This window comes from Triticum aestivum, chromosome 7A (assembly GCF_018294505.1).
Source record: "Triticum aestivum cultivar Chinese Spring chromosome 7A, IWGSC CS RefSeq v2.1, whole genome shotgun sequence".
In the NCBI taxonomy this organism is placed as follows: domain Eukaryota; kingdom Viridiplantae; phylum Streptophyta; class Magnoliopsida; order Poales; family Poaceae; genus Triticum; species Triticum aestivum.
In genome coordinates this window covers 669,851,037-669,865,154 of record NC_057812.1, presented here as the reverse complement: position 1 = coordinate 669,865,154, position 14,118 = coordinate 669,851,037, and the positions used below count along the sequence as shown (strand labels likewise).

The window sequence follows — 14,118 nt, the reverse complement described above, 5'->3', positions numbered from 1 at the left end:
CTCGCTGACGTGTGGACCCGGACCCACGCGTCAGTGGCCCAACGTCAGGTGACCGTACGTCAGGGGATCCGGCTCCTCACGTGAGAGGAAGAGACATGTGCCCAGGCTGCCCTGTATACTTTTGGCACGGCAATAGACCTCGAGTGTGCCGCGGTACATGGAACAACGCCTAGATTTTGTCACCATATTACTATCTCTGGCAGCTGAGATACATGAGGGGCAAGCGTCTACGAGGGGACAGGTCCCGTGAATACAAGGGCGAATCTGGTCAGTGTGGAAAACGGACGGCCTGGATATGGTTCACATAGTGCACGTCCACCGTTAGGCATTTTCGTGGGCTTCACGGCATTTTCCTCTTTGAAAGCACTATATATATATATATATATATATATATATATATATATATATATATATATATATATATATATATATATATATATATGTGAGTACATTGCTGCTCATGTTTTATTTGTGCATTATGCGCCAAGTTATACTATCTTTTAAATCATCATGAACACCATGATACGTGCTGATGAGCATCGCTAGCTGCTGAGTGCTGACAATGATACATCCCTTGTTGAGCAGGGCGCCCGGCTTGTATGAGACCTAAGAGAAGATCAACCTCGTCCGAGCCCCGTTGCGACAGGTGGAATTATGAGTGGAGATGACGCTACATGATGCGCTGTCGGACAACGCCGGGACTCATGTGGAGACCCTGACTCGGGAGAGAAGTCAATATTACAATCTCAAACTACCACCAAAGTCTAAAACGCAACTCTGAACTACGAAATCATCTAATTTGCAACTTTCAACTTTCAAAACTAGACAAGAAACAACCTGGGATTACAATCTCAACCTGAGTTTTCGCCAGCTAGCATTCCAGTCAGTGCCAACTCATCTGCCACATCATCTCTCTGACCGGGTTTTGGTCAAATTTTGGACAAAAAAGAGCTTCCACAAAAATTCTCAAAAATCTACACAACCCTTATATCCAACTTGGGATAGTTTAGTCAGGTTTTGCCAAGTAGAAAAAATTAGAGCGAAAATCTAGAAAATATTGAAAAAAAAACTCGTATATTGAAATAATTGAATCTGGGGAAGTCTCAACAAGTTTTGACGAGTAGAAACAATAGAGCAAAAATTCAAATTAAGAGCCATTTTTTTGTCAAATTTTGGCAAAATAAAAATGTTTCGAGAAAAAATCTCAAAAATCAACACATACTTATATTCAACTGGAAAAGTTCCAAGAAGTATTTCCTAGTAGAAAAAACACTCCAAGGCTGTTGGAGCCTGGCTCCTGAGGGAACGGTCAATTCAATTGGGAAAGTTTCAACAAATTTCAAAACACTCCGCTAGTTAAAGCCTAGCTATGAGAAAATGGCCAATTCATATGTTCCTCCTAGAGACCTGCAAGTCAGCGCCTTAAGCACCGGCAAGGAGAACCAGCGCCCACCGTCCCGTGTTTCTGGGTCGGCCCAACACAAGGCACGACGTGGTCGCTCGCCCCATATACGCCTTGGTTTCTTTGTTCACTGAAAATCACAAAAAGTTGGGAAAAGTTCATGGATTTGAAAAAGTTCACAAAATCAGAAAATTTCAAGAATTTCAAAAAAAGTTCATTATTTTGAAAAAAAGCTCACATTATTTTTGAAAAAGATCATGGACTTCAAGAAACTTTAGCGATTTTGAAAAACAAATCACGAATTTGAAATATTTTTTAAATTTTGAAAAAAATAGATTTAAAAAAGAATCATGGAGTTTGGAAAAATGAAAAAAATTCACGGATTTTATAAAGATCACAAAAAATGAAAAAACAAGCAAAAACTGAAAACAAATCATGAATTTGAAAAAAGTTCTTGATTTTTTTAAAATTTCTTGAAATTGGAAAATATCTCCTATTTGATGAAAAGGTTCATGAATTGGAAAATTATTTATATTTATAACAAATTTAAGAAGGGAAAAAGGAAAACGGTAGAAAAAGGGGGAATAATATGGGCCGGCCGCTACTACAGCTAGTGTACAGAGGTGTGCGCCGGTTGGCAAAATAGCATATACAGACACTTATGGCACATAATAGGATCGGGGTTCCTCTTCAGCCAGGCCGCGGGCTGCTTTAAAAACCGTGCGGGCCACAAAGGATACAGCCCATGCAACCAAACACACTCATTTTGCATCCCCAAGGTTATGGGCCATATTAACACGCCCAAATACGTTAGATGAGCAGCCAATTGCTTCCTGATGATCACACGTCGTATGCACACACAAGCCAGCGGATGCACACGGTGCCAATCGAATCTCGCCAGAATATCCGACGAACGGACAAATGGGACAGCACCACATGACCGCGGCCAGATGAGAGTGCATGGCAGATTGGTCGTACATTATAGGCACTAGTCGTCAACTCATGCGTCCGCACGGGCTAGTCTATTTAACCGAATAAGTGACCTTATATTAATATTTCTTGCATTTTATATGTGTTTGAAAAAATTGAAAAATAATTATATATATACAATTTTGAATAGTTGCAACCAATAAAATGCAACAATGCACATTGGTTACTGTATGATAGGAATGATAAAATTTGTGAAAAATGTTAATCAGATGATTTTGATATGTGTAAAGTTTTTCAATTATCATACACTGATACAGAATTGTATAGTTATAAATTAACTATTGGTTGGCAGATCTGTACTTAGAATATTAATGAAGGGAAAACATAGTAGTGACACTAATAAGATATTATCATGTATGCCTCCTTTGAGTTGTGTTATAAAAATAACAAAAATGCATTCTGAAGTTCGAGAAAAATGTACATGTAGAAGTGTACTGCTATTTGTTATTTTAAAAGAAAGTCATACGAAGGTATCATATTTTATGTAGTACTATTTGCTATTTTAGATCAGTACATTATTCTTTTTTATGTTACCTGCAAATGCAGATATTTTGTAGTCAAATGTTTGTATAGATGTTTACATGTAAGATAAAAAATTAGGATCTTCCTTTGAATGTTTGGGCTATGTGAAGCTTGGGAGCTTACGGTTTACACTCAATATGTTCATGCAGTTTCATTTAGAAATATAATGAAGGTGAAGTACCAAACGTACATGTAGAAAAAATGATTATTTTACCACAAATATGTTGTCAGCATGTTTCCGCTATGTTAATATCAGCAAGCATCATATTTTGCTTACGCCTAGTTAGTGGCAGCCCGGTGCACGTAGCTCTTGCTTGCGCGGAGTCCGGGGAAGGGCCCGATCACTTTGGGTCTTTTGTGCCCAGCCTTTCCCTACATTTTTAGTTATATTTTAAAAATGGAAAAGTACTAATGAAGCCCATCCTATTTATACGAAAGATAGGTTATAAGAAAGAACACTACATGCTTTTTATAAAGCATGAATAATGTGAATGCTGAATCACATGGCAATTCAAATGAGTATCTTGCCGAGTACTCTTTAATGGAAAAAGAGAACGCAATGTCCATAACGTTCTCTGATATAGCAGCCACACAAAACAGCAATATATCACTTGTTTGGTCCAAATATAAGTGTAGAAAATGCCTTAAGCTCAGGTTTATAAATTAGGAAATTGCTAGTGTATGTGGATTTATATTCTTACTTCCATTCTGATCTTATATATATCTTTCATTAGAAGATAACATGCACAATTTACATGTATATATGTCCAGCCGTGGCCAGCTACAGTATATTTGTCTAAAATATGATATGATACTTGGAATGTTAGATATGTTCCACGTCTAACGATTTCACCTTTATTAACTTTTGTCACCAGATCATCCACTTCAATTAGTATCGTGGAATGAAACTAAGAAATGATATGATGGATAATGATACGTCCAATAAGATTCTATACATAAAAATTGTTCATAGCAATGAATGAATGCTTGTAGTGTGATATGTGAGACCCACTTTTCTCCATAAACTGCTACAGAAATAAAACTGTACATTGTTGGTTATCATCTTCATTAGATTAGCATTAGAGTTTAACTAGTGTGTGTAATTTGGCACCTTCCCGTATCTGATTGGGAAAGTACTACTTAGCTTGCCTATTGAGGAGGGAGTGCCTGGATGATCTCATTGCTGAACAAAATGGTGTTGTTGTTGTTAGCTGTTACTGTTTGTCTCCCAAGGTGCATCAATCAGTCAAGGACTGAAAGTATGGCTTGACTCTGGGAACCAGATGTGTGTCTTCATGTACAAACAAATTGAGCTTGTCTTCATGTACAAACAAATTGAGCTTAGCTCCTGCAGGCCGCGCCATCTGACTCTCCATCATGTAAAGACGGAGAAATCAGTAAAGGGAGATGCATGAAGTAAAGATACTACCTTTTTAGTCAACAATTAATCTACCATGGGATTTAATTTGATCAGATGCATCAGTACAACCATAATAGTAATTTTGATTATCTGTTTTCCAAAATAACAATACTATTATATGTTACAACCATAAAAAAAATTGTCAAGAAAAAAACTCTGGAAAACTATATACTTGCACTAACGTTGGAGCTTCACCTTTTCTATACCTAATGCACCACCTCGCACATGTTCACACTGTATTGTCACAATTAAGATGTTATATTTTTAGTTCAGAACTGATCTCCCATAGGATTTTGATCATGCACATTACTACAACTCAAGTAGTTACTTCGGTGTTTTGTTTTCCAAAAATTACAACAGTGATAATTCTGGGATACCATACAGCTGAACTCACCTCTGAGCTCCATTTTTTTCTACTTCTATTGCGTAACCACCCTCGTGCATATTCACATTGTGTACCCATAAGGCGTCACCAATAATTATCACTCCCTTACTTTTGGATATCTGCAACGTAGAGAGCAGCTTGATTATTTAATGTTCCTAAAGAATTCAATGGTCCATCTTAATTCATAATTAGAATCATGGATATGCATAGACAATGACCGTCTTCCACTCCTTTCAAGCACTGAAATAATGGTACTGCACACTATTAATATAATTCACAGCTAACAACTGGAATCAGATTCCTCAACAAAATAGGAAATCAAGAAAAATTGAAGCTCACATTCACAGATTGGGTAGAGAGCGAGATGAATATGTGTTGCTTCTACATACTGCAACCAAGTCTGTTGCCATGACATGCATCATTAATCGATTTGCACTATCAAGAAAAGTATGTGCACGTTTTAGCATCAGTAACGGCCTATATGTATCACCATGATCAGGGCCGGCCCTGAGGGGGGGCAGAGGGGGCGGCCGCCCTGGGCCCCCCAAATACAGGGGCCCCGCGCCAGGTATTCTGTATGCTACGTAGGTAGCCCATCCTCGCCTAAAAACGTATGTACCCCAGCCACGCAAATGCAGCTAACCAACGCAGGCAATCAGCGGTTTCTTTCTTTCCTTAATCAGCGATTTCTTTCTTTGAATCGTGCGTCTCTGGCTCTTTCCTACGATCTGTAGTTCAGGGCCCCGATCGCGAGTTGCCGTCAGGCAGGCGCTGGACGATCTAATTCCATGGCCCTGACTGCGGCAATATGCCGATGAACTCCGCTACCCTGTCCTTGGGCCTTGAACACACACGCACATCATAGAGTGTCCCGCCAGATTCCAGTCAACACGGTGCCATTGCCGAGCCGAGCCGCCGAGCACTCGACAAGCGTTCGCCTACATGGCGACACCGATCTGTATGATTCAAGGTGTGCCATACAATCAATCCCTATTTCCTATACGTATATTGCTAATTTACGTAATTTACATGATGCATAGCATGCATCGTTCAATCTTCAATGCAATTTTTTTCCTAACAATTTGTGCTATATATTACTGTCGTTTATAATGTATGATATCTAGTACTCCCTTCTTAAATAAATACGAACTGAAATGAGTGAATAAATACATTAAAATGTATGCTACTTCCTAATAAGAAAAGAGTTAGAATATTTTATATTTGTTTATGGAGGGAGTAGATTGAAAAAAAGGAAGAGAAAATGATGAGTTGGGGATACTTGTTGTGGAGGAAAAGAAACCAACTAAGAAAACTTCTAAATTGAAGCGGAAGAAAATTTTGGCATCAACATCGACGATAAAAATGTAAGAGGCCCTAAGAACATAGTTAATTCGTTAATGACAATGACATTTATTGGAAACATCTTGTATACGATACTGATTTGTCATGATGTTTGTATTAAGGGCCCCAAAGTTGTAGACTCGCCCCGGGCCCCTGAAATCTCAGGACCGGCCCTGACCATGATTGAACCAATAAGTGTGATGAATCAAATGTACAGGAGATCCATTTGAATTCAAATCTGTAAGTAAACTTATTGTTCCTTTAATGTTTGTGGATCTAATGAGCTTGATAAATCCACAATAAATAATTGACTCCACGAATTCAGATATGTAGAAGAACTTATTATGCCTTCTTTGTTTTTACCTTTGGCTTGTCGAGGCCGTCCTGTGCCACCGGTGATCAATTGAATCTGCTGCCTCATGCACATCTACCTACCAGATTAAATCAACCACCGGTGATCGGTTGAATGTGCTGCCTCATGCACATCTACGTACCCAGATTAAATCAATCACCATCACATGTACTATGTACGTGCGTCCATGGAAGGAACCAACCAATCTGCTTACCTATTGTATGTGTTTGTTACCCTCGGCCAAAAGCACCTGCAGCAAAGAGTTGCTCCATCTAAGTTTGCCGGAAAATAATTGGCAGTTTGGACCTGCATCACCAAGAGACGGAAGCGATCAAGGAGCAACAGTGGAGGCAACCTGAACCCTAGCTTTGTGGATAAATATTAGGGGCAGAGGACGTTGTTGCACGTAAAAGAGGATCGGGAGGTGTAGATGGGCATAAATATTTTTAGACAAAAGATAGATGGGATCTTGGGCGTGCCTGTTTCTTTTTAGGATCGGCAGGTGAGGATAGATGTATTTTTTTTGGTCGGGAGATGAGGATAGGCGTGGATTTTTTTTATTATTTTTTTGCGACAGAAGATAGATGCTATCTTGTGCGTGACCACTTGTTTTTAGGATTGGGGGGTGGGGATAGACGTGTTTTTTTTATCGGAAGATGAGGATAGACGTGATAGTTTTCTTTTTCCAGACGGAAGATAGATCCTGTGCGTGACCGCTTTTTTTTAGGATCGGGAGGTTGGCATGTATGAGTTTTTTTTTTCAGCCGGAGGATTAGATGGGATCTCGGGTGTTACCGCATGAGGAAAAGTTTTTTTTATTCTATGAATATACGAATAGATTAAGATAAACGTTTTTCTTTCTTCCTTTTTTGTGGGAGTTTTCCTTTCTACTTTTTCAACTGATAAAGTGATCGTGGAGTATAATAAAATATGAGTTTTCTTCTAAGAAAGGATTCAGGGCGTTTCGTGCGGGTTTTTTCCGTCAAGATTTCATGGGTTAATCTACACCGTAATAATTTGGCCCCACCAGATTAACAGCTCCTAATTACTGATTAATGTGGGAATTTTTTGGGAGTCTGTAATTACTGATTAACAGCTCCTAATGGAGTAGTTAGTAGTCTCCGTCGGTCGATTTTCGTCCCACCTCTGCTGGTTTTTTTTCGTCCTAAAAAAATCTACGAAATTTAACCTACGAAATTTAACGAGGGACAACTATGACTAGCGAACAAAAAATCGGACGACGCCCTAGCCTCCCTCGCACGAAAAAAAACCTCCTCTCGATCCACCCCTGGCGCTGCCCCCATCTCTCCCTCCGCCGCCGCCGCTGTCCCTACTTTTCTCCCGCTCAGCCACCTCCACCGCTCCCACCCTTCTCCTCATTGTCGGATCCGCTTGCTCGTCAAGGTGAGGCGGCGAAGCTCCACGTCCGCGAAGCGCACATGCTCGTCAAGGAAGCGGCTCCCGGATTTGAGATCGCGCAGCCGTGACGGAAGGGGCTCGAGGTGGCCGCCGAAGACCAAGCCGTTCACGCAAGCCCTGGACACAATCCTCCCGACGCATGCACTCCTCGCGTCCTCGCGCTGCTGTTCTCTTCTTCTCTCCAATCTCCTCGCCCTGCCCGACGCCGCCGACTCCTCAGCTCCCCGGGCACTGGCCGACGCTCGCGAGTCATTGGTGCCCTGCTGTTGCCGTCACATCCGAGGCGCATAGGGGCCAGAACTTAGTGATCTGCTGCCTCTGTCAGACTCATCGATTGTGCCATGGTCGAGGGCCCCGAATCATGGGACGACGGCGCGGACCGCCGCAAGGGCTTGGCGGCGTAACCCCAGGGCGTGGCGGCGTTGCGGCCAGCGAGCAGCCCCTGAAGTGTGTACCCCCTGACCCGTAGGACGACGGCACCGAGGCAATCGCATAACCCAATGGCAGGGCGTGGCGGCGTTGCGGCCAGTGAGGAGCGGCGGCGTGCCCTGAATCGAGAGGAACATGTATGTTCACTTTCTGTTCACTTTGTGTTTGCTTTCTGCAGTCTCAAAGCAGAGCAATGGGCACTGCAAATTTTATCCGAGAATGTGCAACAAAAGCACGTTGAGAAGTATTAGAGTAGTCCTTATGGTATACGACTTCTAGTCCAAGTCAGTTTTGTACCCCTACCCCAAGTCGGTTTGTACCCTCTTATATACTCTTGTATGCCACACCAAATCAATCAATAAGCAACAGTTTTATTCAGCTTTCATGGTATCAGATACCGGTCCCAGAGTCTAGGGTATGGCTCCGCCTATGCCGCCGCCGCCGCCCGGCTACTTCAAGCGCCGGGCCGCGCTCATCGCCAAGGCTGCCAACGCCGCGGCCGCTTCTCTCTCGGCCCTCACCATAGCTCCACAAAACTACCCTACACCCATCCTCGCCGCACCAATATCTCTTGCTGACACAATCTTCGATGTCAGCCCCTACATCCCCATAGTTCTTGATCTCGCCGCCCACAACTACTACCATTGGAGACATCTCTTCGATCTCCACCTCGGCCGCTGCAACCTGCGCTCGCATGTCGCCGCCAACTGTCTTCCCACCCCGACGATCCGCAATGGTTGAAAGATGATCTCGCGATCGTCAAGTGGTTCTACACCCGCATCATCACCGAAATCTTTAACATGCTCGATCACGACGGCACCACCGCTGCCAACATCTGGCACTTCCTCCGTCAGCTCTTCCAAAGGAACACCGACGCTCTGAAAAACGCTCTCCACACCGAGCTTCGCAATATGGTGCAAGGAGACGCCCCGGTGAACCTGTTCAGCCAGCGCGTTAAGACCATTAGTGATGAGCTCCGCGAACTCGGCGATACAGTCAACGTCTCACAGCTAATCAACATCGTCGTTGTCGGCCTCAGCGAAGACTTTCACAAGCAAGCCTCGTTCATACCGATGATACGGCCTCCTCCTACCTTCGCTGAAGTTCGTTCCCTGCTACAACTCGCGGCGGAAACACAAGCTCGCAAGGACTCTCACCCCAAGGTCTTTCATGTTGCGGCTCGTCCTCCTCTGTCGTCTACACCAGCGTCGCCTTCCATGCCGTCTCCTGCCGCTGGGTCGTCCGCATCGTCATCTGCTCAACCGCCCCCAGGCTGGCGCCCTAGTCCGAACTACCGCGGCAAAAACCCTATCTACAAGCCGTCGTTGACTCGTTCGGTTCCGCCTACGACATCACCAGCACCGAGTCCTGCACCACCCACCAGTGCTCCATCTGCGGTTGCATGGCGGCCTCCTCATGATCCTTGGACGGGGCTCGTACAGGCATGGCCCATGCCCTGGTCCGCTCCGTCCGCCCTCGGTGCTCCGCCGGCATACTCAGGTGTCTGGCAACCCGGCCTTCGGCCGCTTACTGGTGCTCCCGGGGTTCTCAACCCCTGACAGCCGGCCAATGCCTATCACGCTGCCCCGACGTATGCTCCGTATGGTCATTGCACCACCGACAGCGGCGCCTACAACACACCTCAGCCGGCCCTGCTCCCGACGCCACCCTCACCACAGCCGGTCAATGCCTCTCACGCCGTCCCGACGTATGCTCCTTATGCTCACTACTCCACTGACGGCGGCGCCTACTACACTCCCCAGCCGGCCCTACTGCCTTCACCATCATATCCGCCGGCACTACTCCTGACGCCACCCTCACCTGCGACGCCGAGCTGGGATCAAGCCGCTTTTCTCCAGGCCATGAATAACTTTGCCGCACAAGGAAACTCAGGTACGGATTGGATCTTTAATTCAGGGGCCTCTAGTCATATGTCTGCATCTAGTAATTGGTTATCATCTTGCACTAAATCTCATTTCCCTCCCATTACCCTTGGAGATGGATCATCTATTCCTATATATTGTGTTGGTCAGGCTCAACTTCCCTCTTCCACTAAACCTCTTTTACTTCGCGATGTTCTAGTTGCACCCTCCCTCATTAAAAATCTTATTTCTGTTTGCCAATTTACTTGCGACAATCTAGTTTCGGCTAAATTCGCCCCTTTTGGTTTATCTATGAAGGATTACCTGACCAAGGCAGAGATCGCTCGCTTCAATAGCTCCGGTGATCTTTATTCTCTTAATGGAGTTCCTGCCGCCACTCCTCCAACATCCATGATGGCCTCCGTCGATCTCTGGCATCGTCGCTTGGGCCATCCCAACCCTATCGTCTTAGCTTCTATGCTTAGTGAATTTACCATACCATGTAATAGGGACTCTCATAATTCTGTGTTTTGCGAGTCATGTCAATTAGGCAAACATGTGCGTCTTCCCTTTAGTTCCTCTAGCTCTTGTAGCACTTATCCCTTTGAATTAATACATTGTGATTTATGGACCTCTCCCATTGCAAGTGTTTCGGTTTTTAAATACTACCTTGTTATCCTAGATGATTTCACCCACTTTGTTTGGACTTTTCCTCTACGCAACAAATCTGAGGTCCATTCTCTCTTTCTTAATTTTCAACGCTATATGTCTGTTCACTTCTTCCTCCCAATTCGCTTTATCCAATGTGACAATGGTCGCGAGTTTGATAACATTAAAAATCATACTTTCTTCTTACAACATGGCATCTTGCTAAGGTTCTCATGTCCCTACACATCCCCTCAAAATGGTAAAGCCGAACGTTCTCTTCGCACCCTCAATGATATCGTTCGCACTCTCCTCATTCAATCATCTCTGCCTCCCAAGTTTTGGGCTGAAGCCCTACACATGGCCACCTTCCTTCTAAATATTCGCCCTTCTAAAACTAAACCCAACACTACTCCCTATTATTCCCTCTTTCTTTCCCATCCCGACTACTCCGCGGTTCGTGTTTTCGGCTGTCTCTGTTTTCCCAATGCCTATGCCACTTCTGCAAATAAATTGTCACCACGCTCTATCCCATGTGCCTTTCTTGGCTTCTCTGACGAGCACAAAGGCTATCGCTGTCTCGACCTTCACACCAGACATGTTCATGTCTCTCGTCATGTCACGTTTGCTGAGCACATTTTTCCTTTCTCACAACGCACTACTACACCATCAAACACCCCTAGCTCCGCAAACACCCCCTCTCCCTGTCCTTTCCAACTATATACTCCCCTACCTGCTGAACACAACACACCACCACCACCATTAACACCCGCCATAGCCCATACCAACCCTACCCTCACCCCACCCGAGACGTCCCCAACACCTCCGACCCCTGCTCCCTCCCCACCACCCCCGGCCCCTACTCCCACTCCATCACCCAGCCCTGCTCCTTCGTCCGACTCTTCCGATGCGCCGGACTAACCCGTACCCACCATACCCCCTCGTGCTATTCCTACAGCAGCCCCAATTAATGATCATCGCATGCGTACTAGGGCCAAATCAGGATTTCATCAACCCCAAAACCGCCTAAACCTTCATACCTTCGTATCTCTCACTTCCCTCCCAAAGAATTACAAAACTGCTCTACTTGATCCCAACTGGGCCGCTGCCATGCAAGAATAATATAATGCTTTACTTCAAAACAACACCTGGCAACTTGTTCCTCGTCCTCCCAATACAAATATTGTTTCTGGCAAATGGATTTTTCGCCAAAAGTTCCACTCCGATGGGAGCCTCTCATGATATAAAGCCAGGTGGGTTTGTCGTGGCTTTTCTCAGCAACAAGGAATTGATTATGAAGAAACCTTTTCTCCTGTTGTTAAACCTAGCACCATTCGCACCGTTCTTAGTGTTGTTGTCTCCTTTTCCTGGCCTATTCACCAACTTGATGTTAAAAATGCTTTCCTCCATGGTTCCCTTCAAGAAACTGTCTACTGCCAGCAACCTCTGGGTTTTGAAAATCCATCCTTTCCAACTCATGTATGTCTTCTTCAGAAATCTCTCTACGGTCTTAAACAGGCCCCACGAGCTTGGTTACAATGCTTCTCTTCCTTCATCCAAACAATAGGCTTCACTCCATCTCTCTCCGACACCTCTCTTTTTGTGTATCATCAAACTTCTGACACTGCCTATTTACTTCTTTATGTAGATGATATCACTCTTACCGCATCCTCTCAAAAGTTCTTAGATCGTATTGTCTCTCTTCTTAGGTCTGAATTTTCTATGACTGACCTAGGACTCCTTCAGCATTTCTTAGGCATTGCTGTCGTTCGAGATTCCTCCAGCCTTTTTCTTTCCCAACGCTAGTATATTCTTCTTCTTAACCGTGCTGGTATGCTTGACTGTCAATCATCTCGCACTCCTGTCGATACTAGTTTTAAACTTTCGGCTACCAGTGAACCCTTTTCCGATCGTACTCTCTATCGTAGCCTAACAGGTGCTCTCCAATATCTCACCATTACTCGTCCTGAAATCTCTTTTGCTGTTCAACAAGAATGTCTCTATATGCATGATCCCCGGGTTCCTCACTATAATCATGTTAAACGCATTCTTCGGTATCTAAAAGGAACTCTCAATCATCGTCTCCACCTCAATAATTCTTCTCCAAACCCGTTTACCACATACTCTGATGCAGACTGGGCTGGTTGTCCTAACACTCGAAGGTCCACTTCCGTTTTTTGTGTTTTTCTTGGTAACAATTTGATTTCTTGGTCTTCGAAAAGACAGGTTACAGTCTCACGTTCGTTGGCCGAGGCTGAGTATCGTGCTGTGGCACATGCCGTTGCAGATACAATATGGATTCGACAGTTACTCTCCGAGCTACACAGGCCTATTGAGCAGGCCACTATTGTCTATTGTGACAACATATCAGCAGTCTACATGACCGGCAATCCAGTTCAACACCGACGCACAAAGCATATTGAGATTGATATTCATTTTCTTCGTGAAAAGGTTGCTCTTGGTCAGGTTCAGGTGCTTCATGTTCCCTCTACGGCTCAGTTTGCTGACATTTTCACCAAGGCACTGCCTACTAAGCCGTTTCAAGATATATGTTTCAGTCTCACCGTCGTCGAGCCTGCCGTTGATACTGCGGGGGGATGTTAGAGTAGTCCTTATGGTATACGACTTCTAGTCCAAGTCAGTTTTGTACCCCTACCCCAAGTCGGTTTGTACCCTCTTATATACTCTTGTATGCCGCACCAAATCAATCAATAAGCAACAGTTTTATTCAGCTTTCAAGAAGTTCCTGTGAACCCTAATTTATTTCTTGAGAAAGCAAATTTATTTATCCTTGCTCTGTTTTTTGTGTACTATAAGATTGTTCGTTTGTACCCAGCATGTGTACGTGATGTGCCCTGCCGCTGTGTGTGCTTCCTGCTAATGTGTGTGTGTGCTTCCTGCTAATGTACGTTTGACCATGCGTTCCTGGCTTCCCCGGCGATGCCAACATGGCAGGGCAGGACCCAGTGGCCATCTTCGGCGCCTTCATGGACTTCGTCAGCGCCGACCTCTGCTTCATCATCTACGGCCATGACCCCTTTGCCGTCGGCATCATCTGGTACCTTGGAATGCAAATTAAATATGTTCATGGAGTGGGGTGTAATTGTGATTTGTTCAATGGCTGTCATTCGCGTTCAGCAGGGGCTGCAAGTTCTATTGCTATAAGCCTGACTTGTAGCGGCAACAACAGATTCAGATGTGGTAAGCTCATTCATTCATTCATTCTCTCGGGAGAAGAGGACCAAATTGATTCAAATTTTGTGTTCTGATCTTCATGTTGCGAGGTTTGCGATCGCATGTATGGTCGGGACTGCGTGGGTCCGGCGACCAATTGCTTGCATCTCTTGCTGT

At 44.5% G+C, this 14,118-nt stretch overlaps 1 long non-coding RNA gene across 1 annotated transcript; it reads right to left on the bottom strand.

Annotated features, from left to right (window-relative positions):
* Positions 1-3,683: 3,683 nt before the first annotated feature.
* On the bottom strand, positions 3,684-6,861 carry LOC123154649 (uncharacterized). The gene is made up of 3 exons (XR_006476966.1): positions 6,627-6,861; positions 6,424-6,546; positions 3,684-4,838 (listed from the first exon to the last, which is right to left on the bottom strand). It is a non-coding gene; the product is annotated as an uncharacterized lncRNA (long non-coding RNA).
* Positions 6,862-14,118: the final 7,257 nt, after the last annotated feature.